A 25389-nucleotide genomic window follows, 5' to 3' on the forward strand; every position below is an offset into this window, starting at 1 on the left:
AATCGCCCCGATATACACAATCGGAAATGCGACTGGGTTTATCTGCATTGAATGCTCACTTCTAACTAGCACCGTAAAAATAGAAAAAAAGTCATTTTTCCATCAAATGTCTCCAAAGATGCTTGGCAAGATCTGACCAAATTTTCATAAAGAATTTGGGGTCTGACTCCAACAAGAAAGATAACTTGGAACCTCGAAAATGGCTGTATTGTCGGCATTATACTATGAATAATATAATACATATAATATGATGTCAAGGATCAACTAAGTTATTTTGAATATATCGACAATTGAATTGGATTGACCGACAACCAGTCTCAGATAATGATGACGTAGCGCACATTCATTATCAAAAGAAATAAAAATTGCTGTATATACAGTAAGAGTCATCAACTTTGTTTATTTTACTTATTCAACTACATATTATTAACACAATATTCACAATCATAATTGACATTTTGAACGCCAATATTGATGACGTAGTGCACATCATTCGATGCATACAGAACAACTTAAATGGTGATATAGTTGTAATCAATATATAAAAACATCATTATAACAGTTTTTTGCAGTACAAGAAAGATCGATTATTTCCTTTTCTATTCGGTGTTTGGTTTGGGAATTCCTAGACGAAAATAAAGTTACTTCAGAGAAAAATCGATTAAGAAATGAAGGTAAGGAACTAGCGAACCTGGCGGAACGCAACAGAAGCGTTGTCGGTATTCAATTCTATGTATTATGTTTCTATAGCACCCTTTTTGCTCTGATACTATGTCCAACGGCGCTTTCCATTAAATTGGTATCATTACCCCAGCCTATAACTCTATACCAGTCATCTCTCCCTGGGGGAGAAGTAACCCCGAGCGGGTAATACGCGCTCAGTAGTCATCTATCAGACCGGGTACCCATTAACTCCTGGGTGGAGAGAGGCAATGAGGATAAGTGTCTTGCCCGGGGACACTACGGTAATGTACGAGGTCGAACCCACGAGTCGAACGCTCTTATCGCTCGCCCACACCTCACCATTCTACTCCTTGTCTTCGATCGTTATTATTCAGACGTGATACTCTCCCGACAGGCTTCACAAACCGTCGCGCATCATCGACGAACCTTCGATCTGCCGCCGAGTATATCGAGAATCAGTGTCGACGTCGCTTCGATTCGCTTCAATCTGTCAGCCGACCGACTCGGAACAAATAAACCCGATTGCGGATCGCGTCGACAGTCCGCCACACAGAAACTTAATAAAATATTTCCGACGTTATTGTTACCGAGTTTATTACGAGTTGACGGGAAACAAAAAGAGCAATTTAGTCAGTTATGGGCGCCGTATTTTCCGATATTTGTCCTGTCATTTGGCGGTTAGTTGAATAATGACCAGGTTTGCGTATGCGTGTTTTCGTTTCACTTATCCGCGCTCCGGTGCCTGTGCGCATTTATTGAATCATCGCTCATGAAAAAAAGACGGCGACGAAATTACGATAAGTTCGACGAATTACGGGGCGGCAGATATTTTCAACCACGTGCGCGTATATAGCGGCGCCCGAACAGAACTCAGACAGACTAAACAGAAATCAGAACAGATTCATTGTGTCGTCTTATTCTCGTTGGTAATTCTATACGCGATATCGAATCGATACTGAAACGAGAAGTTTTCTCTTCTCGTTCGAATGTACCGTCAACCCCCGAATAACCACCCTCTCATATACCGCCACCCCCGCCTACCGCCAGGTTTTCTCAATGTACATCTCTATACAAAAACATTGTAAAACACCCCCGATATACCGCCATACTCTCTATACCGCCAAAATCGTTCTGCGCCGATGTGGGCAGTATCTCGGGGCTTGACCGTAGTCTTTAAACGCCTTTTTAATCGGCGATTGTTCATTTGTAAGATGATCGTAATGACTAGATTTTAGATAGAAGATATTTTTGTTTCCTCACAACAAGTCAACGGAGGGAGTTCAAATTCATTCTGTAAGACTGCGCCTAAACCTACAATGTCTCGTATCAGAGCTGTGGGTAGTGTAAAAACTATAACCTGTTAACCCGGCGTCTATAACATATATGCATTATAAAGCCTGGATAAACAGATTATCGTTTTTATACTACCTTCAACTCTGATACGAGCCCAAGTCCTGTGCCTAAAGCCAAGCTCAGTGTCGCGCTGCGTCCTACACAATTCGTAGTTAAGTCTTTGTGACTGTTTTTTTTTTGTATTCAAATTTAACGCGGGTAGGTGAAATTCCATTCCAGCGGATCTTGATTGTTTAATAGATGGAAGAATCTCTTTTATTTGTTTTACTTTGATATAGTGTTATTTGCGGGACAAATGCGAGAAAGTTTCACCAGACATCGCTGAAACTGGATCGCAATGTTCCGCTGTCTGATCATGGCTCTCCGGGGTGTTCGGTATTGCGAATTAGCCGATGTACGAAACGTGATAGGGTCAAACAGGAAAAATAATGATTCCCACACTGATGATAAGATCACAAGGAACAATTAATTGCCAGACGCCGGTAACAGATAAGAAAGAATATTTGATCAGGCCGAGCACTTACCTCGCGCCAATGATGATACGACATGCTGAAGACGTCGCGTAAAAAAGCTATTGGTTCATGTGTAGACTCAATAGAGGCCATGGTCCAAAGGGGGCATACATTTTCTACAACTTTGTTTCGCAAGCGATCAAATGCTTGAATAACGATATTGACTTCATTCACAAAACACGTTGTTCTAACGCCCAGAATTAAACTCGTCATTAACCAACAGAGCCGGCTGTAGCGATATATGTTAACGCGTGCTACTTAATAGAAAGCGCTGATGCTGTGGTCATTAACGTTTCTTTGACAGGAAATTACCATTGGCGTCAAAGGATGGGATAGGTAAGGAACAAGACTGTCCAAACGGAAATAGGTATCGATGAGACCCGGGGTGGAGATGTAAGGCTCATGACGGCGTCATAATTGCCTCTATATGTCGAGATTGTTTGACGAAAAGAAATATTTCCGTATTCGCGGGTCAAGGTCAACCCGACTGTTGTGTTTATCAAGGGCAAGGTCAGTCATGCATCAACGTAATAAAAACTTTTGCTTTGTCCAAAAAAGTCCATACTCGCTCCGTACTTATGAATTCGAGATGTCATATATCTAGAAACCAAGCCAATGCGTTATTTTTTGCCGTTGACGTCGTCATATCACCTTTCATCATAAATAACTTAACGAAAGGTCATATCGATTTCTCATATATCCTATACGAGCAAAAAGAAGTCTTAATGTACGCGCGTGTAACATTAAACCGAACAAGGATGATCAATTCACGGGCAAAATCAGAATATTTACCTCTAGGTTTTGAGATACCATCGATGAGATTATATCTTATACATATCCCCGACAGAAGAATACGTCGAAATCCGATCTACAATCAGACCCTGAAAACAACGATGTCTCGCAGTAAACGAGGCTTATTTGTTATTCATGTTTTTCGCCGGAGACCTTACATTGTCAAAACTCAGCACTGCGCGCGTGATGGAAAAATAATGATTTTTGTATGAATTTGGTGTTATTTTTTCCTTATCACCAGCAGATTAACTTAAAAGTATCCGATTTCTCCGATTCCGTTTCGATATCTTTTTACTACTCGAAATAGAGCAAGAATTTGGAAACTTTTCCCCAAAACCGATAAAAATGAGTTGAAATTGTGGTGATTCTTTTGTAGATAGGGATATGGGTATAGGCGATGCACCACCATCCCGGGATGTTTTTACCAACCAGGCGATCCAGAGGCAAATTTTGAAGGAATTGTGACTTCAAAAAGGGCAATTCGATGTTTGAAGGCAGTATCAGGGACACCCGCACTGGAATGGACCAATTATCTTTGTTGACTTGTAAAGGCCACTCAAAAATTTGACGGACTTGTACACGTCCCCTGGTCCCGCCCTTGCCAACATCAATAATTATGTGCGCATTTCTATTATTATATTATCACGGACCGATACAAACCGAGCAAATCGGGTTACCGCCTAAAAAGCAAGGTAGTTATTTGATGCCGAATAATCTCCGATCTTGATTTTTTTGTGCATTACGATCGAGTGGATTTGTGAACGCTTCGTGGTTAGGGAGTGGCGTGTTCGGTATTAATGCGAAAGTAACTTCATAATTGAGATAATAACGTACGTAGTATGATGACGTTCTCATATCCAATCAAACCACGCGAATATACGTCGCCAGCTTCCTGACATGGCCGTAATTATCCATGCTTTGAGAAAACTGTCATACAATTATCTATTCATTTCTATTAATGACTTTACTTTTCCCATTGTCGGCGTATTTTTATAGCAAAAGTTGTGTCATACCCTATGATGTGATTATACATCAAATGTACTAAAAATTTACTGTATGAATGGTGATTATCTAGGTGGCTGACGATACGCTATCTTTAAAGACAAAAGGGAAACGCGTAAATAAAAGTCAATTAATTTCATTAACGCCTCGACATCAACCTCGGTGGTAAGACCATTATTTTCCTGTCGGAGAACGTAGCGTTGTGGAGTATCTGGCGTCGGCGCGCGTGTTCATTAGTTTTATTTATTGGATCGAGAATTTTGATGTTGTTAAAGTTGATGTTGATTGATGATTTGATGCGATCGCTTCGTCTTCATTATCTTCTGTCGCTTCCGGTGGCTGACAGACGTCTCTACGACGTAATAACACGCCGCGTACAAAAACCGCAGCAAACTCGTAGTAAATATATATATATATATATAACTACATATTTTATTAAGGAGTTCTTTGTGAGTGGATGTACACAGCGTCATATCGATATAGGCGTTTCAAAATAACGATAACAATTGTGAATCTGGCGTTTATTTTGTATCTAAATATATCTTATGACTCTGATATTCCATTTCATTTCCTAAATCTGAGTTCTTTTTTTATAATTGATCTTTTAGAGGATGCGCGCTACGTCATCAATATATCGGGGCTAGACTGGTTGCCGGTCAATTCAATTCAATTTTCAGCGCACATGCCTTTTGATAAAGATTATTATTATTTTTATTAAAAAAAAAGATTACACATTTTTTCTAACAGTGAACATATCCTATCAAAGATCCAATATCGTGATCCAATATGATACTGGATCACCGACGCGACGTCAAGCATGCTATGTTATATCTACGCTTGGAATAGATCGTTTCGATTCATTACCGCAACTTGAATCTAAACCTCCACACGCCATCTTCGTTTGGGACAAACAACACGAACAACTAAACACAAAACATCATATCGCCATTTTGAAATTAGAAATAATTCCCCTCGCTTCTCACGGCTTGCGTCGTGACATTGCTTTATTAAAATCACTTCAAAAGACGTTTTCGCTTTCATTTTCGAATATTTTCCAGCAAATTAGCGCTTTGACTCTCCGTGTATTTAAATACGCATCAGGGATTTTCGGAATCGTTTCAAAATGCGCGGCCGAAGCACCGCATCGGTATAATACATATCATTTACCGCCTTAGACTTCGAGTGGATGGTAGAGGAATATTTCACCGAATGCTATTTCGTGCTTAACCTGGAAGAACGGTAGATGTCGGGACAATTCTGATGAAATGTCATCTGCACGTTCTATTTTAGAATACCAAAACTGACTACAAACTAAAACTGATACAAAAGAAGGTAGAGACATGAAAACTGCGAAAAAGGTGCCGGGTTTAGAGACTGGTTTTAACTTAAACACTCGGCCCAGCTCGACTGTAAGTCACTCGAGTTAGCCCGCGGTTTTAAGTTTGAACCAGCGTAATAAACTAGTTCCAGTGTATCATGAGTAGTGACATGACAATGAGACAAATGATCCAAACATACACGTCTCAGGTATAAACAGATATCTAGATATTGAAAGAATATGAAATATCTATCAAAGATGAAATATGCACGAAGATTGGGCCTACGAATATAAGCCTTGCTATAATACAGATATTGAGATGAAAGAACTGCGCATGCTGACGCCTTTTTAGTCATATCGAATGCAGATAGAACCTTAAGAAATTGTGAGCAGACGACTTTGATGAGTTATATACATATACGTAATATCGAGAACTGGGAATAGTTTTTCTCTAAGATTGCACACACACACACAGGCGGGCCGGGAATACGGATACATCTTCGCTGATAAAACATGCCTAGTCCGTATTGAACCTGTTCGAGATTTATTTGAATAATTGATCAGTTTAGAAACAGAAGCGAACAGTGTTTTTTTCTCCGTTAGATCGTATTACCGGAAAGAAAACCGTTTTCCTCGTCGACTAAACCAGAAATATCGACGAATCTCCGGAGAAACAAAAACGAACAACGGAATTCCGTAAAAAGAACGTAACGCAATGCGACCTGAAGAAACCCGCTGATGACGCCTGACCGAACGAAAAACGAACGGCTTCGTTCGTTGTGTTCGGGTCATTTTGTTTGCTTCGAAGAACTTCGATACCGGGAACCGGGATTTTTATGGTCATTAGAAAACGGTCGACAGTATTTCATTATCCTCGCTGTCATTATACCTTACAGTGTATGCTAGGGTTATAACCCAACAACGATTACCGTTACGTAAGACTTTTTTGAAAATCAATTTGCCACAATCCCGTTGCTGATTCGAGTCAAATAACGTCTGTTTTCTCGGGTTTCTTATTTCGCGGTGTATAGAAAGCGAATTAGTTAGAAACGCAATTCGAGTGTCACAAGCTGTTCGGCGACTGCGGATAATTTATACCGCGTTGATGACGATGTGGAACTATTCATTTTTCGAAGCGCGCTGCCAGTCGCAGTGCGCTGCGCGTATATCATTCAGATGAAAATCGACGCTTCGTTTCGCTTGTGAATTTGTCTCCGTTTTCGTGCTTTTGAAACCGGAAGCAGACGATCGCTCAAATTTACTGCCGACGCGACGAGCGCCTGCTTTGCTGTCTGTGTTTTTAGGTCGTTTGTTTGCAAGCATCTTCGTCGACGACAATAGCATTCGGGCCCGGCTTAATCAGAACATTGAAAGCGCGCGTTCGTTGATTTATTCTGCGCCGAATCATTCAATTTCCTGGCGAAGTGGATTCGAGAAATTTTCCATTTAATGCCGTAAATCAGAGCTGACTGAAGATCCGCGCGTCTGGCAGACTATACTCCGCGATTGAAAACGCGCCAGGATTGAGCTGTATAGATAAATAAAATTCGTTTCAATTCTCTAAGCGCGTCACACGTCTAACGAGGAAACTCCTCGAAACCGAGTGCAGGATAAGGGAGCTTAACTAGTTTCGACAACGGGAAAATATAATATCCGTTATTGCCGTGCCGAAACGTAATTTATTTGGGAAATTTGGCAGATTGAACCAACATGTTCGGGGGCCAGAAATTCCCAATAGGTTGCTAGCAATGCTCAACTCATAAGCCGCTAGTGTTTCGCCATAAAACGCAGTTATTTAGCAAGAATTTTGAATTATCATGCACTAAATTACAAATCAGAAATCTGACCAGCCACCATTACCTTTCCATTTCGTAATAAATCGATCTGAATGAATCGATTGTTAATACTACAATTTCGGGGTTCTGTACTTCATAAAAATTATAAGGGAAATCTCCACCATCAGAAATCTCGCTCTTTCGTCGATAAGAAACTTCGGGGAAGACCTGTGGTGCCAGATTAACGTCAGAAAAAATTTCAACCGTTTATGAAATGAGAAAGTAACGTAAATCTATAGCGAAATCTAACTTCATATCGAGCCACACGTGAAGGAAGACTTATCTTTCGAGGAATCTAATGGCACGGAGTCATTAATCACGGATTTGTTGAAACACGGCGTGACAACTTCGCAGGTTTATAGTTCGCATACTTCGGATGAATAATGACCCGATCGCAGAGAGAGGGAAAGAGCGAGGGAGACGGTTAAGCGCAGGCGGCGACAGTTGAACGGCGGATTTAGTGCACGACAGCCATGCTGTGCGACGTGCACGATGAAGCCGCCTATCTCCGAGTTCAATTTATCATCCGTCAGTTTCAACCAGATACAAGGTTAGAAAGGAGGACTATCATATCCACACATGTGAACATGGCCTAACATGGCCATAGCCACCTCGGACTTTTGACTAACTCGGGACAGCAATAGAATGTTTTTTCTAATTTCCTAGTGTATACTCATTACCCGAAACTCAGAACTCGGTCCAATTTTGGCCATAGTTTGCGCCCAATTTGGCGAGGCTTTACTGTGTGAAAGAATTTAACGTTTTATCGGCACAAAAGATAATACTGGTTGCTTTATTTTTAAGTCTACACTTTGATTCTGTAATAAATCTCGCGATGTTTAAGTGACGTCTTGTTACCGAGTATCGATGAGAAAGATAGTACGACTGTTTTTAGATAATATAGTTCTTTTGTTAAGATTATCAATCAACTCAAAGTCTAATCTTAACGAACAACTTGGGACTGGGTTCAGGGATACAGCATGTGCATCGAGGATCAAGAATTCAAAACATGCCATTATAGAACCTCATTGCAGAGGCTTAAGATAAAAATGAATGAATGATTCAGTCCGTTTAGGTCCTTATTTGTATGGCCAATCCCTACCTCGACGGTATCCGGTCGCAAATTGAAAAACTTAGAAAAATAAGTGAAACAGAATATCATCTTTTGAAATCAAAACCAACCAACGAATACACGGCACAAAATACGAGAACGCTAACCTTTGGTACGCCAGGGAGACGTCCTCCTCATATTGTCAGTTGACATGAGACCATAATTAGGTGGATATAGGCAGCAAGATGCGTAGGCAAATACCCCGAAAATGATATACCAGAACTAACAAGAAGTCTCCCATAAAAGTAGCCACAATAGTTCCGCAAATAGAAGAGGTGGCGATAAGAGATATCTATGAAATCCGTGGGTCCTGAGGGGCTAATTGATAATGAAATAGAGGATTCCCTGCGGATCAATCTTGTCTGGACTAAGAGTAACATGGTGGGCGATTACTGCGGCTCCGATGTCGCGTGTGGAATGAGTCAGAGAAGACCGTTCATTCAAGAATGTACAACGTATAATAATATCGTTGTATCTTAGAAGATACACTTATCAATATGTGCCATTTTTCTATACGGAGATATGAAACTATCTTAAGCAACTTAAGAACGCGCAGGGCAGGACCACAGAAATAGTTCCTAGAGTAAATAAAAGGTCCCCATTTAAGATTGGCACAGTTCTGATAGGTGACGAAAATGTCAAAACTGATGAATGAAATCCAAGGGTCCTGGGAGACAAATAGATAATGAAATAGGAGATTCCCTGGATTTTCTTTTGTTTGTAGAAAGAGTACCGAATATGGTGGGGATTCCCTGCAATATTCGGCGCGGGTTACTGGTTTACCTGTACCGGGATACCCATCCTTTCTAAAGGTTTGATTATTCCAAACGTTTGTTCGTGCATATAGGGCGAAAACCACTTCGGCGCATAGCTAAGATGCTGTGGCCTAGCAGCCATAAGCAGGATGATTCATGGCTTAACGTAATTGAATGTGAAATATTTTTGGAATTTCCTATTTTACTTCAGGATGCGTATCGGATTTGGGAATGGAGGTCTGAACTCAGTTAAATGATCGACCGAGTCCTGGAAGTGTTGTAAAATCCGTCGAACGTCGAATCGATGGAATATTCCAGAAGAGATCTCAATCAAATTCGCTGTTTGAACACATATTTTCGACGAAAAGCGTCCCCGCGCTCTGGGTGCAGTCTCAAAAATGATTAGTTCATAATTAGATTTGAGATAATATGAATCACTGATGATTTTAAAAGTAAAAAAACCTAAAAAAATCTCCTAAGATTGTGGGAGTTAAACCCTTTTGTGAAACTGGACTCAGGTATTCTGACGATGTACCGTTGCGCGTCAGACGACTCTCCATTCCACTCATGGCGTTTATGTGCTTACACAATATTTCGCAGAGAGATATCTGATACAAAAATGTCTCTAGGGTGTCATTTGATACGGACAGCCAAAACCGAGTCCAGATACGCTTATTGATGGCTTCGTTCGACGACAACAAAATGAAACCACACTCACGAACGTTCGTTAATTTACATTACAGTTATAAATTCGATAACGCGTTTGCTTTTACATGAAATACCCCAGAGAAACCTATTTCGCGGAGATAGAATTATATTTCACCTTCATTGTGTATACGATAAGGCCGAGCTGGGTTTGAGTAAAGACGTCGGGTGTATTTGACGAACGCCTCTTCTCCGCGATACGACGCGGGGTTGATAAGCGGAAATTAACCGCGCTGATAAGAGCGGCAAATATAAAAAAGACGTTGATTTTTTCTAGGATTTCTTACGCGTGTCGAGTCAGATGTTATAGATACGTCCCCTTTTAAAGTCGACATCCAGATGATATCGGGTTTATCTTCCGCCGCGGCTGCACTGTCAGTTCACCATCACCCCGACTCAAATGTCACCTTCACAATGGCCGTTAAGCTACAGAGTCTAGACGTACATACTCTCAACCAGACGAAGAGTTTCGATGATCAGGAGGTCTAACGACTCGACTTTTACCCTCACCCGTAGACCGCCCAATGGTGGTTGATCTAACGGGGTCTCCTGACTCAAATGTCATCCTCATTCAGACCCGAAGCCCAGTTACACAGTCATGGTTTAAGTCCAAAAGTGGTCTTAAATCTAAACCGGTTTTATGTTGATAGGTAAATTGACTGTAGAACTAAGTTGAGTCTAAGCCATGACGGTGAAATTGGCCCCTGAGGAACACATTGTAGATTCCGACTCAATGCGCTTTTAATCAAGCTCGGGAAACTCGCGTTCGACAGCCATGTATGAATACGTGGTACAAAATCGAATCACCTTAAATAAATGACCGACCGGCAACCTGAATTTTCCGCGATTGAAGCCGCCATTTTGTTTTTTGGTCTCTCGAGTAATGAAATTTATTCAATCGCAAAATGAAGGCCAAAATTCATAATTGTAACTGTTACTTTGGAACGCATATATTGATGACGTAGTGCACATCTACTCACACAGTAACGCTTCAATAACGCATACTAGGTATCAATGTATATAAACATTATTGTAACGGTTTTTACGGCGTCAAAAAGTTTGACAATGCCGTACGCGAGTTGCTTAAATATAAACGCCTATCTCTTACGTCCATGTCTCGGCAAAAACATGAATCGTGTGATGTCATCGTTCAATATCGATTATTAATGCAGTTTATGCAGATATTTATCACCGCGTCATTCGGGTGTTCGCGTTACTATATCGCTGAAGCCCGCGTATATCGCTAAATTCAACTTATTGAAAACGTATCCATGCGTCCGATGCCGTGTAGAGTTAATGAAAGACCGGCGGAAAAACTGATAACGCGATAAAGAACAGCGCGCACGTCACACGGCAGGAAGCTCGACCGCTCGTAAAAGAGGAAATTTAATTTACGAACTCCATTGACAGAATGATATAACTCGCAGCTTATTGCGTTGCTGATAACGCAACCCGACTACGATGTTCTACGGTGACCAGATCTAAGGCAGGACGCGTCTTAATTTGAATTAAACCGGAATTTGATGGAAGCGATATGTAAATTCATTCATCCATCGGGTTTCGTTTTGCATAGAACGTGTTAACCAGTGGCAAGAAAGTTACGTTCTGATGGGGAATATTTAAAAACATCCTAAGCTCACTTTGGTGCTGAGGAGAATTATCTCCTATATTGACTAATATTACAAAACTATATTGTTACTATGGAATCATGTCAACAATGCACGATCACAATCAAAAGAATTTGTTAGGTGCAGCCATTCGAGGCTAAAATGGCCTTAAAACTACTTATCAAGATCAGGATCAGATGAAATTATCATGTCGCATGAAAGAACTATAAACGTGACGATGGTAGAACTATATATTTATATCGTGATTTAAGTTTAGGTTGGCGGACCGTCTGAAAAAGCGCAAAACCGAAAACAATCATCATAACTTATGTAAGAACCGCGCGATTTTAAAATCGAGCCGGCCAATACTGCCAGAATCCAGTCCCCAACTAACGATTAACGAACTAAGCACCGAGGCGCAGTGACCAGTACGGCCCCTAAGGCTCTCACTGTTACCTTCGTTTAACTATACTTTATTTTTCTTCGCTGTCAACATTCATGTAAATGTAAGTCAAATAAATGAAAAATGAATCTTTATTTATTAACGGACAAGTTTCAGGACGCTATATCGTGTTTCATTCGGAGGTTATCGTGATTTTCTTCCTGACGGCAAAGATAGTAAACATATTAGGTGCCTACGAGACCGTCGTAAAAACCCATAAAACCGCTTTGATATCTCGACGTATCGTTTCGTATGAGCGAAGTATCGTAAAGCCCGTACGAACATTTTAGATGGCAAAGATTCTTATCAAATAAGCCGAGATATTCTACAGAGCGTATTACACTAGGCGAGATATCGTTTTATGATGGTTTGATGTTCGGCCGCAGTCGGTGCGCCGATAAACCGGACGACACGTAGCGATTTTACTTATTTTGGGCTCGCGTCAATGACACACACACACACACACACGCACGTCATCATCGGCGTCAGGTGCTCGTGGAAGCGAAGACTTACATAGATTGTAGCGCAGTAGCAATTTGATTAAAATCTCATTCTAAATTGAATCTAAAACATAAACTGTGTACAGCCTCTATCGCTACTAGTAATTACGCGCTGATTAAAGCGCTAAATGAACTGATATGAAATTAGATTAAGGAAGATTTCATTCGGCAAACAGCATACATTGATTGCGCGGGGAGATTAATTTGTTCAATAATCGAATTCTACGCGCGTCTATAAATGACCCGATGATTTATGGTGTTTTAGCGCTAGAACCCGTCATGTTTCCAGCGTAGAACGATATCTCATAGAATTTCTCAATATTTCATGGTTACTGCGTTGTTAACACGTTTTCGGTATTTCGAGCGGTTGTATCTCAAACTTACAAAGTATACGATTCCAAGATGATTTCTGTCACTGTTTATCGATGGTTAGATTGAAGGCGACAATGCATGCTAATCCCTTATGGCATGGCAATCGCCAAGTTCGCTATAGCAGGCTTTAATCGTCACTGGGTCTTCTGCGCATAAATCATCTAAATCTTGAATTTTACTACGAAATCATCAATGGGGAATACCCACAATGCCACTGTGGTAATCGAGGATCCACCAGGTGTCGCTAGTACATAGTTGGTCGATGCGTTTGATTTATTCTACACTTCAATTAAATCTAAATGAACTTTTCTCTTAATTGTATCAACTACTTATCGAGACTACACCGATATCGAGTAGAAAAATGAAAGTATTGTATATTTGGTGGATGCTGTGATAATGTATGGATTTTGGAGTCTAAAAAGTTTTTTTTTAGTATATATGACTTTATTTGACAAAAGAATTATAATGTTAAAGGTTTGCTCAGGTACAAAGTACATTAATAGCAACACCATAATAATAATTGCTAACAAGAAAGGGGTCAAGTCATGTACATTATTAAAATATAGATACATAAAATTGAGAGAACATAAGAGAGAAAATAAAACGATAACAATAACAACAGTGGTAAAAAAACAATTTAAAAAAAAAGAAAATAAAATTAATAAAGGAAAGAAAACAATTGTCGGTTAAGTGTACTGGTGGTTATGTATAAATCTTGCAGTATTCCGAATGACTAGAGTTAATGTTAAATGAATGAAAAGTTAGAGTCGCCAAATAGTAGTCTAAAAAGTCAGTACAAAGTTTATTGAAAATTAATTTATTTTGACAACGGAAGACCTACTGCCCGTCACGCCATCTGGTGGGATAGCTGGATTTGCGGGTTCCCCATTATGACAACAAGGAAGAAATCTGTTGTGGCTCGTTTCAAAGTTCAAATGTGATCCGAATCGAATTTTTGAGGAGCTTTAGTCGCGCGTTCACTGGAGGAATATATCTTACTTTGCTAGTATCCTACAAGTTTGAATAGGACAACCTTAACCTTTGATTGAAAAATTGCCATGTAATGAATGAGGCACTCATCTATCTTTCGATTAGTTATCTTATATCGGAAGTAATTCTCGACATGATTGGCATTACCTCCCACCCGAAGACGGAACAATTTTTTTTTCTAGTCGGCGCAAGGACTTCACTTGTAACTTAAAGATTTTCTTCAGATAAATAAATCCCTTCACTAGTCACGTAACGATCGGACGATTTGCGAGGGTAATTAATCTTGTTTTTATCATCAGTAAACTCGGAGAGGTTTTATAAAATATATCGGATTTAATTCTAAGCATTTCTCGTTGTAATCTTTCGGCGATTAATCAAGCTATGTAGGCTGAAGACAAGTGTATAAGCAAATAAATAAATGAACCGAGTCTAGACGTACAAACACTAATATGCGATGTAACGATATTTTCTTTTATTCGCGCGCGCGCGCGCGAAGTGTCGAATCCGAAAAAACGAACCGTTTCGCGTATATCATTAATCAACGCCATTCACGAATCGGAATATACGTAACTGAAACGACGAATTCGTTAAATTCATCGTTTTATCCGCGCTAGGAGTATACACAAACTCGCACTCGTTTTCCGTTTAAAAAAACCCACGAAATCCTCCCCGTATATGACGACACCAATTAGACCGCGATAAAGTTTATAAGCGTGCATTTCTATTGTCAGGAGACGATAATTTCCGGCAACTTTTTTCCGTCTTCGCAGAGAGCCTGAACTGTCGCATTTCATGTTTAAAAGTGGATGCATACTGTTATTATATATTGTAAGTGCAGCGAAGTATTCCCATCATTAGCCATATACATTAAGTACATTTCTCAAAAAATTCTACAAAAAAAACACTCCACTGACTTGTTATTTATCTATGTATAAGATACTCGTCTATGATTGATATATCGTATGTCAGGCAGGTCTAAAATCCATTAATTTGCGCGTACTTATAAGACTTATAAGATTCGAGCAGCGACAAACAATGCAAATATTGCGGGCACCGCTAAACAATTTGAGAGACGAACTCGTGCCGATCGATAAAGATGATGGAATTAAACTTCATGACCTTCTTTATAAAGAGCTTGCTCCGTGAGAACTGACAATATGTGTCAAACCATTACAATAGACGCCGTGAAGTTATTTTTCGGCAATTATACGACATTTTCTAACACGAATTCACCGTTAAGAAATCGATTGTAGAACCTCTTCAGCAGCCGAGATTTTGCGCTTTAATTGTCAGGTATGTTGCTGTGTATCGACTAGCATATCATACGCTGGTGGTCGTCGTCTATTATCATTCGCAGACTTATACAACCAACGGTGGCGATTAACTGCAATCACGCTTCGCTTATTTTTATGCAGAAACTGGAATTTCATTAAAATAGACTTAAAATGCGAGCGTTAGATAAAAGAGCTTGAAATCCAATTTAGATTTTCGTGCATCATCGTTCGTTATTTGTTGAATTTGAATGAACTTACACGGTGTATTCATATACAAGAGTACAGCGCGGCAGACGATGCTTGAAAAGAACGCAACGGAATTTCTTCCCTTGCTAATAATTACCCTATTTCTACGCCGATATATCGTATGGAATTTGAAAATGCTATGGGACTTCGACTCTGGGCACTTTTTACCCTGGTGTTTACGCAGTTTTAGTTGATAGTTGATAGGTCGCTCATATGGAACTGGCCCCGGAGTAGGAACATAAAGGTGACATGGTGCCTTATATACTTCAATACTGTTAACAGGGGTGCATCAAGCTAAGCGCCCCCTTTTTGCCAAGATGACATTTTCATAACCTGCCTTAAGAAAGCTACATACAGTGGCCATTTCTTTTGTTCTGAAATCACTAGATACTCAGAAAATGATCTATTCTTTCAAAATTTCATTGGGGCCTCCCTAAAACACTGTAAAGGTCTTTGCGTTAACGATGCTCGCGTTCATGAAACCAAGTACATGTTGACAACTAAATTTCGGAATTTTGCCCAAAAATTCCGGGATCTGCCCGTGGTTGAAGTGATTCAGAATGTGATGATTGCAATATAACCATCAATTATCTTATCTTCTATTCATGCGGGATTTCAGGCCGAACAGGGTTCAATCTATCTCAATCAAATGTTTGATAAAAAAGGCTTCAGTTTTTATAACTGTCACTGTATCAGTATATTTTCTAGATTTCAAATTGATGATGCTGGCTGGCAATATTACGAACTTACCTTCTGTAGCTAAAGAACCTATCTAATCGTGGCCACTTTTTCACACGTTAACTGAAAGAAAGATTTAGAAACATATTTTAGTAACGTGACAAGGTTTGTCGTATTGAACAGGAATTTATAAGATCATTCCCAAAATCTTGCGGTTTAAGGTGTCTATGACTGAGTCTACACATGGAAATATGGGAAATATAACTCCAGCCTGTAAACCTAGTCAAATTATTACTCAAAGGTTATAGTGATAGTTATTTGATATCTCCCTTTTCACTGTGATACAATGTTCAACGCGGAGCTTTCCATTAAATCATTATCATCACCCCCAGCCCATAACTCAAACAATCTATCAGATCAGTCATCTCTTCCTGGGGAGAACTAAAATCCGAGCAGCCGCTAGGCGCTCAGAAGTCGTCTTTCAGACTAGGTACTCATTTAGTCGAAGTCGAATTCGAAGAGAGGTAATAAGTCGAACGCTCTATTACCGCTCGCCCACGCCGCTCGCTCGCTTTGGAACCTCATTATTTTTTTTTCGATTAAATAAACGTCGTTGTGGTTTTTTTTCTCGATTAAATAACATACGTTCTCGTGATCCACCTGTGGCGATCATATATTCAATAATTTCAAATTGTTATATCTAAACCGATGATAGATGTCTCTTTTTCAATTTGTTTAGGAACCATCACCGTATAGTTTCCAGACATAAAATGAATTAGTTCCGAGAGATGTATTATTTTCTAATTCGTTTTTTCCACTAATTGGACATTAGTTCCCGGTATATTAAACATTAGTGCCGACATTGTGCCTGGGATGAAACCAGATGAAATTACATTACGCAATATAGACACGCGGACGCAAACCAACAAAACCGTCGGAAACAAAAATTCAAATTTTCATCGTTTTAAAAATCGGCCGTTATGGCGTCGAATATTCGATCCAGTATATGTCAAGTGTAAACGCTAAAAACCTTTCGAATATATATATATATATATATATATATATATATATATATATATATATATATATATATATATATATATATATATATATATATATATATATATATATATATATATATATATATATATTCGAAATACGAATTCACATGGATTTGAATCGGATGTTGTCGTTGAATGCGCGAATGATTTAATGATTCCGCACAATGGAATGGGAAAATGTATATCTGGTCGAGAACCGGACGCGACGTTGATACGTACCTACCTACAAGGATCAGTAAGCTGAATATGAAAATATGAAATTCAAATGTTGTACTTGTTTTTGGAATATGTCAGTTGGGGCCCGTGCGGGGGTAGCGAACGAACCCCCTATAATTTTCAAAGTGCACTACAAAAAGTCAGTGTCAAAAGATTCGAGTCAAGATTTTTCGAAATTTGGAAACATTTTCATGTTTTTTGCCCCTTTTTACGGTGAAAAAGTGCCCTTTTTCATGATATAGAACTGCCCCTCCAAAAAGCTCGAAACGGGCCTGCTGTTAATGAATATGCTGAAACGGGACTGTTTGTTCTTAGTTTTTCAATTATGAATCACGATTTCTTCCCCCTTTATTCGCAGACGATACAAAGATAGAGAGAGCCGACTACAGTGCGTTTTATCGCCATACACCGAACGCTACTCATCCGCTTTTATGAAACCGCAAAATCAAGAATCAAACGAGTAAAATTTGAAATTCAGATCAGGACATCGTGCTTTGTGCGCGTTACGCGGGGAATTGAATTTCCGACGTTATTTTCAGGTTTTGCAAGATTTATGAATGCCAAACGTTGCGCGGAGAAATATAAGAAAAAGAGCGCGGCGCAGGAGACAACGAGCAGAAAGATAGTGAGAAAAAAGCTGAAAAGAATTTCATTCGGCGCAGCGACGATAGCGCGTGACGTTAAAGCATGTAGATTTAAATCGTTACGCCGTATAGTAGAATGTTCGTTCAATATGAAATAACAATATTTCAAAACGTGTATTTCATAACGCGCGATACACGAAGTTTATTCAGTTCTTATCACGCCATTACTTACGTCGGCTACGTGACTTTTCGTATTTCGAACCGAAATGAAGAATATGATAAACTGAAATATGCCGAGTTAATGTCTACACGCTTCTATCTAGGCACACGTTACACTACTCTGTATACTGGTGACATACGGTTCGAGTTTAGATTTCATGTCTGATGAACAAATTCAAATTTCAGACGATAAATCGTTATGGGTTTCTCGGTACGAACCGGGTTTTTTTGTGATATTAGATATCGTTGATGTTCGTAATCTCGGGGATCTGCGCAGACACGATTGGCTGATAGTATAGATTTAACTGGTAAATCGAGATATCCATAAACGGTATAAAAAAGCAACAAAACTGATATGATATGGGATTTTATCGGTGGAAAATGATTTGATCAACGATGCTTGGAAATAAAACACGCACAAAACGGGAGATCATTAAGTGCTAGTTTTAAGTCAAAATCAGTTGCTTTTCTCAATAATTCCAATTATAATTCATATTTTACCTAAAATTGTGGGAATTGTGAGTTAATTTTGGGCAACAAAACTGAATTCCAAAACATTTGCAGGGTGGATCTTAGCGGACCAAAGCACCCTTCTCCTTCTGTTTTAGCCAAGATGAAATTTCCAAACCTGGCTTGAGAAAGTTATACACACACACTGGCAAAATATTACCGGTGATTTTGTTTAAGAATCAATCTAGATGCTCAAGAAATGATCGATTTTTACAAAAATCTTATACCCCATCGGTTAGCACCCACTTTGCATCTACGGCGCTCGTGGTTACGTATAACGTGTATACAACAGATCCTCCCACTTCTTGAATTTTTCCAAATCGACGATTGACCAGCAAGACCTGCTACGAATATACCCCGTGTTTATTTCAATAATTGACTTGAATCCTACACTGGACGTAGGACCAGAAATAGCTAGGACTGACCGCGCAACCGATATTCGTATTCACAACAAGGAAAAATTCAGCCCGAATTCGTGCATGTAACAAAACCTAGATGAAAGATCTTGAGCAATCTGATCTGCGTCATACGGTTCAATGGCTGGCTGGGTGCTGCTTTCTGCATGCTACTGTTGATTAGCGTCATGGCCTCGCTTATGGGAAGTTTAATGACACACCGGCTACTTCATCAGTGTACGTTTAGCTAACCGAATTTTCGCTGGCGGACAATTAATTTAACGAAAGAAGCAAAAGAACGCTACGACTCGTTAGCGTAGACAGAGCGGCCGAACTTGACAGCTTAATTTCAGCCGCGGTCTCGCGTTTCGCCTTCATCGACCCTGGCGAAGCATGCAACATATAGATCAAAGATTACATTATTTCTAACTTCGTTATACGGTATATAGAGAATGGCATCTAATTCGAACGGAAAACCTGGAACACAATATTACATTGACCTTCGGGACAGGCCATGGTATTCGACGGGTTTTTCATTTCCCGTGAAAGACCGATTGGTCTAACGATACTCGTCCATTATAAGATGAATTGAACTTTGGCATTTTTCAATTATTTGACTCTATTTTCGTATTTATCTCACGGACAGGCAACTGAGTTCAACGAAAAACAAAGGAGAACATTTGAACCCACACAGGTTATATGCTATTTACCAAGGTCTCGTTTTAACAATTCATATAAATCTAAACAACTTTCCTATTGTAAATGCGACGGTCCTTCGATGTTGACACTACCAACGAGATCGCGGGGAACGACAATAAAATTTGTCAGATCTCTTTTTGTTTTTCGTCGCTAACCGCGGGCCCCAGTCGTTTATGCACGAGCGATGAAACGTTTACCCTCATAAATAGAAGCTCGATTCAAAAGACACACGGCGCGCATTCGCTCCGGGGTTCGCGCGTAAAATGACAGCAAAATATTCTCAACTTGTCTTGATAACTTTCTTTCTACGAACATTTACGGACTAACGGAATATATATATATATATATATATATATATATATATATATATAGCTTCTATTTATCGTAAGCACTGCACCTCGAGGCTACCTAGAATAAAGGGCAACATAAGATATATATATATATATATATATATATATATATATATATATATATATATATATATATATATATATATATATATATATATATATATATATATATATATATATATATATATATATATATATATATATATCTTATGTTGCCCTTTATTCTAGGTAGCCTCGAGGTGCAGTGCTTACGATAAATAGAAGCTCGATTCAAAAGACACACGGCGCGCATTCGCTCCGGGGTTCGCGCGTAAAATGACAGCAAAATATTCTCAACTTGTCTTGATAACTTTCTTTCTACGAACATTTACGGACTAACGGAATATATATATATATATATATATATATATATATATATATATATATATATATATATATATATATATATATCTTATGTTGCCCTTTATTCTAGGTAGCCTCGAGGTGCAGTGCTTACGAAGTGACACACGTTAGTGAAGCGTGTACACATTTTCTTTTTTTTCCCAGAGAAAATATGCTTATATATATACTTATTTCTCTAACCGAGGGGCGAAATATGTGTATGATTCTCTTTTCATTCCCGTCGTCAGCTCATTTTTTCAGTTCATCGTATCGTAAATGTAAAATATTCACGTACATTTCTAGACGGTTATGAGACATGTCTGGACTCGACGAGAAGTTTTGGCCACAAATTGATCGACGAAGTTAACGCTATGATAATGATCAGGAGTTCTCTGAGCGTCTCGACGGACTGGCCAAGCGTCTCGCTAAATATCGCTAACCGATATTGGCTATCTCGTCTCGGCGGATGAGTCAATGAAAATCCGACCAGACGCTTACCGCTTATATATAGCGAACGATCGTCGTCGCGGACGTATAAAAAAAGCTGCGGTAAACGATCGTACCGCGCGACACATTGTTCTGATTCGTAACGTGTATCTTACTAATGATTCAATCGCAACAAATCCATCGGCGACTCGAGCACAAAGTGATGTTTATTGAGTTAGTATAGAAGTCGTGGATACACATCCCACGAGGCGCCGTAGCGCTACTTGCCGAAGAAATGTCATTACCAGCGAATTACTTTTCATAGCTCCGGTTAGCCAAAGGCTATATCTCTTATTCGGAGAAGAAGATAGTTCCCCTGGCTTTTTGCGTAGTTTTCGTCCCGGTGTAAGCTGTCAGAACTTGCGTAAACGCATTATTCCCAATCTCGGCGAGTTAATGGCGAAGAAGAAAATCGAATTTTTCCGCGCTTTTAGGCATTTTATGGGTCTCATCAGCTGAATCAATAGTGTAAGTGTAAGGGAACTTCGTCGGCTTCTAGTGCCAGCGATGTATTCAAAAGAGAACGGTACACGCGGATTGTACTATAGATAGGTCGTACAGAAGGCGCGCGATTTAGAAAAAAAACAAATGTATCTGTTTTGTATATAGCTGTTTTTATGAGGCTAAACAAAAATGACACCTTGTTTCTCCGCAGCAGCCGGGTCATTTTTGTAAGATGTGATAAATTTGTAAATCATTTCATTTCTATAGCTGCCGGGTCTGTTATTATAAAATTGATCACGATTTTTAAAAAAAAGTAATGTGTAAGGCAGAAAGGCGGCCGGCCGGGTCAACTTTTAAGCTCAGCAGAGCGTAGAAACTAGGTATCAATTTTGTTAGCCTAAACTTACTGTTAGAATTGTTGATTTTGAAACATGAATTCTTAAGATCATCAGGATAATCCTTAAGATTATAATGAAGGAGTGTCGATATATAAATGTTGACAAATAAACTCCGAAAAACTGGGTGAAAGAATCAAAGAAAGTCTAGTAGATTGACTTTTAAGAACTCCAAAAGAACGATGAATCGACGTAGATTGTTAAACAATGAGTTAGGAGTCCTGTGTATTATTACGTTTTCAAACTTTGACAACGTAATAATACACAGGACTCCTAACTCAGAGTTAACTCTAAACTCACAACAGTGTGGAACTGGACTCTTCGATTTGTGCCGCTCAGATGCTTATTGTCTCATTACCCCGTGCGGCAGACGCGCTGAAAAATCGGGTTGAAGACAATTTCCGATGTGCACGTTTTTTTCGGATGAAATTACAAACATTGAAAGTATACGCAATCAAAAATAAGCAATTCGGTTTTATTGATCGAACCGGGCCGGAAATACAAATATTGCGAGTTTCCTCGTAATGAACATCGTATAAAAAATAAGCAATATCTGGAATGCTTTTGAAGAGCCAATCATCACTGGAAATGACAGTGGAATCGCGCGCAAAAAGTCATCGCTTACGGTGGTCATTAACCTGGCTTTTGCTTTTACATTTCGTCTACTTTTCAAAAACAAGTCGGGCGTCCTATGATTTCGAGCCGTTTTACTGAATCCGCATTCGTTTACTCCGTATTCAGATGGCTTTGTTTCTAGCCTAGAAAAAAAATTACTGATAAGAAAAGTATACAGCGGCAGGTGAGTTTTTTTAGGTCATTGTCAACTGATGCCCTTTGGAGGTCTCGATAAGACCTGCGTTTTATGTTGTGCTAGAATAAACCTTTCTCGATGACGGTCAACTCAGGTCAAGCCAACTCGGTGAAACATTTGCGGTACCAAGTATAAAGCCTATATTCGTTTACTTCGTGTAAAGTGTATTTGCAAAGAACAAAATGAATAGATTACAACGTACAAAATAGTGACGCGCTGTCCGGAGCCTGTCTGACGGATTTATACCTTTCGGCAAACTAGACACCTATTCAGAGCAGAGGACAGAAAGAACTCGTCCAAGGTTGTCGTTGTAATGTAAGGATGTAAAAATTAGTTTACATCGCGGAGTTGTCGATTGCCTTGAAGTGACGTACGTCGACAAAATCCCGTGGACATGATTAACTAATGCTATACCTCTTTGATTAACCAAATCTCGCTAGCGCAGAAGAAATGTTCCCCTTTCAGTAATTTGCTTGCATTTCCTCGAGCGATTTCGAAGAGTTCATTCATGGCCGCTACCGTCTTCGCTGCTATTCGGTCACGTCACCAGTCGTTAACGATACGAGGGTGGGGCACTTTATGGACGTGGGCTGTGTAATTTATTAACAAGGTTTCCCCGTATAGCCTTTACCCCGCCTGACCTCTAAAACCACGGAAATAGAGTGGATTGAATAAAACAACTGTTACATGGCTCGAACGTCATTTTTCCAATATATTGCGATATTCTGCAGGGTTATTCTAGGATTTGTATGGGAAATTTGTACGGCCCATCACCAAGAACCTTAGAGTAGATTGTTGAGTGGAGGTAGATCACTGAAGAAACAACCACTTCCAGGACGGTCCCCGATTTGTCTATATTATTCTACTTCGAAATCACCTACTCGCGCACTCTTATTTGAACCATGGTAGCAGCTTACACACAGTAGACTAAGACACTTAAGTCGGGACCCTTAAAATGACTTGAGTTATATCCGAGATGGATATTACGTATTTCATGTATAGTGACACAGAAAATATCTCAAAGAAGCACCAGTTAAAAAGGATCCGACTCGGACAGAGTCTACTGTATATACCGCCACCCTGAATCTGCGGACCCGGACATCAACAGTGAACGTTGCCAAGGCGAAGATTTAGAAACCCATAGATCTACGCTAAATGAAACAAGCAATCTCCGTAAATCACCAATAATCTCTTATTTATGACCGGCGATACGTCGACATTTTTACCATCCCTGATGAAGATCAAAACCTCGCGCCGAAAACGTGTGATCTATTGCGAGTTTTATTGTGATTGGTGTAACTTAACTGCAACGCCAGCATATGTGAGCGTAATGACGTCTTCGGAACATATCTCACGCGAAAGCCAATCAACTTTCAATTAAATTCAGAATCTGTTTTATAATCTCGATGGATTCGTAGTTATTTCTCTTACATTCCCATACGATCATAAAATACATATATACAAGTTTCCAACGCATTTTATGAATTTCGTGTCGATTAATCAAAATTAAAAACTCGGGGCAAAAAGTGGCAGTCTAAGCAATAATAGTCATAAATACGGCTGATTAAAGAAGTCAGGCGATCGCGTTCGAATCCCATTATTTATTTCCAGCGCAGTACAAATAGTTGTATAAACCCTTTTTCAGTGAATCGGTCAATTTGCGGTCATAGTCGTCTTATCGTTTTTGACGCTGTAAAAACAATATTGTTTTCGTACATTAATAACTACTTTTCCTTATCTAACGGGCGGTGTGTGAGTCAAAGTGCACTACGTCATCAATATTGGCGTTGCAAAATAACAATTACGATTGTGAATTTTGGCGTTTGTTTTGTAATGAAATACATTTCATAACTCTTATTTTCTATTTGATAAATTCTTATGTCTTTTTGAGTACTTTGAATTTTGAGTGGATGTGCCCTACGTCATCAGTATTGGTTAGACTGGTTGCCAATCAATTCAATTAAAATTTCGATGTATTGAAATTCAATTTTTCTTGATCCTTAATATTTCATCATATCATTCATTGTCATAACATAAGGAAATTTTTACGCGTTATTTTTCTTCGAGACATCAATTTAAAGCCTTAATAAGTTTTCTTGTTTATTTGCATATCAAATGTCCTCACTAATGGATATGCTCCCGAGAGAGCCCTCTTCTCGTAAAAAGAATGAAATAGAGATGCAAAAAAGAAAAGAAAAACATTCACACGTTCGAGGGGATTAATAAATCATTTGTCAAGACCAACTCGACCAAGGTTATTTCAGATCAGCCCACGTCGCTCGAAGCCGATCCATTATTACATTTTTTTTCTGTCGGTTGCGATGAAGGTGAACGGTGCCGCGCGCGCTCGGCTCTCTCCCTCAGTGATTCGTCGACACGTTTTTCATATATGAGATATTGCCGGCAACAGATGATGATTGATTCATCTAGAAGCCGTAAACATTAGTCGACCGCAGCCTCGGAGTGTCTTCCGAACAGCGATATTTGATGATGTTTTAGTGTCGTGTCGCGGCTATGTGGTCAACAAGAGTGTCATGTGTAGCGTCTCACAGGGATCAGCGCGACACTCGCTTCTTGCTTCGCGGGAAAGGCGTTATTGCGTTCTAATGACTACAACGAAAACCGCGAGTTTCTTCTTTAAGCTTCATAAATGTTGTTACGG

General features: G+C 39.5%; 1 protein-coding gene across 6 annotated transcripts in view; it reads right to left on the reverse strand.

The window, feature by feature from the left end:
- Nucleotides 1-25389, reverse strand: part of LOC141903736 (allatostatin-A receptor-like) — a 149060-nt gene that overhangs the window by 5969 nt on the left and 117702 nt on the right. For 5 of the 6 annotated variants that reach the window (XM_074791998.1, XM_074792002.1, XM_074791997.1 and 2 more), the window contains one exon: nucleotides 16249-16299. The gene's annotated coding sequence lies outside the window, so the exon portion shown is untranslated. Of the gene's footprint in view, nucleotides 1-16248; nucleotides 16300-22515; nucleotides 22675-25389 lie in introns of those variants that run through there. The other variant, XR_012619091.1, reaches the window with a different exon arrangement.

Source organism: Tubulanus polymorphus, chromosome 4, assembly GCF_964204645.1.
Source record: "Tubulanus polymorphus chromosome 4, tnTubPoly1.2, whole genome shotgun sequence".
In the NCBI taxonomy this organism is placed as follows: Eukaryota; Metazoa; Nemertea; class Palaeonemertea; order Tubulaniformes; family Tubulanidae; genus Tubulanus; species Tubulanus polymorphus.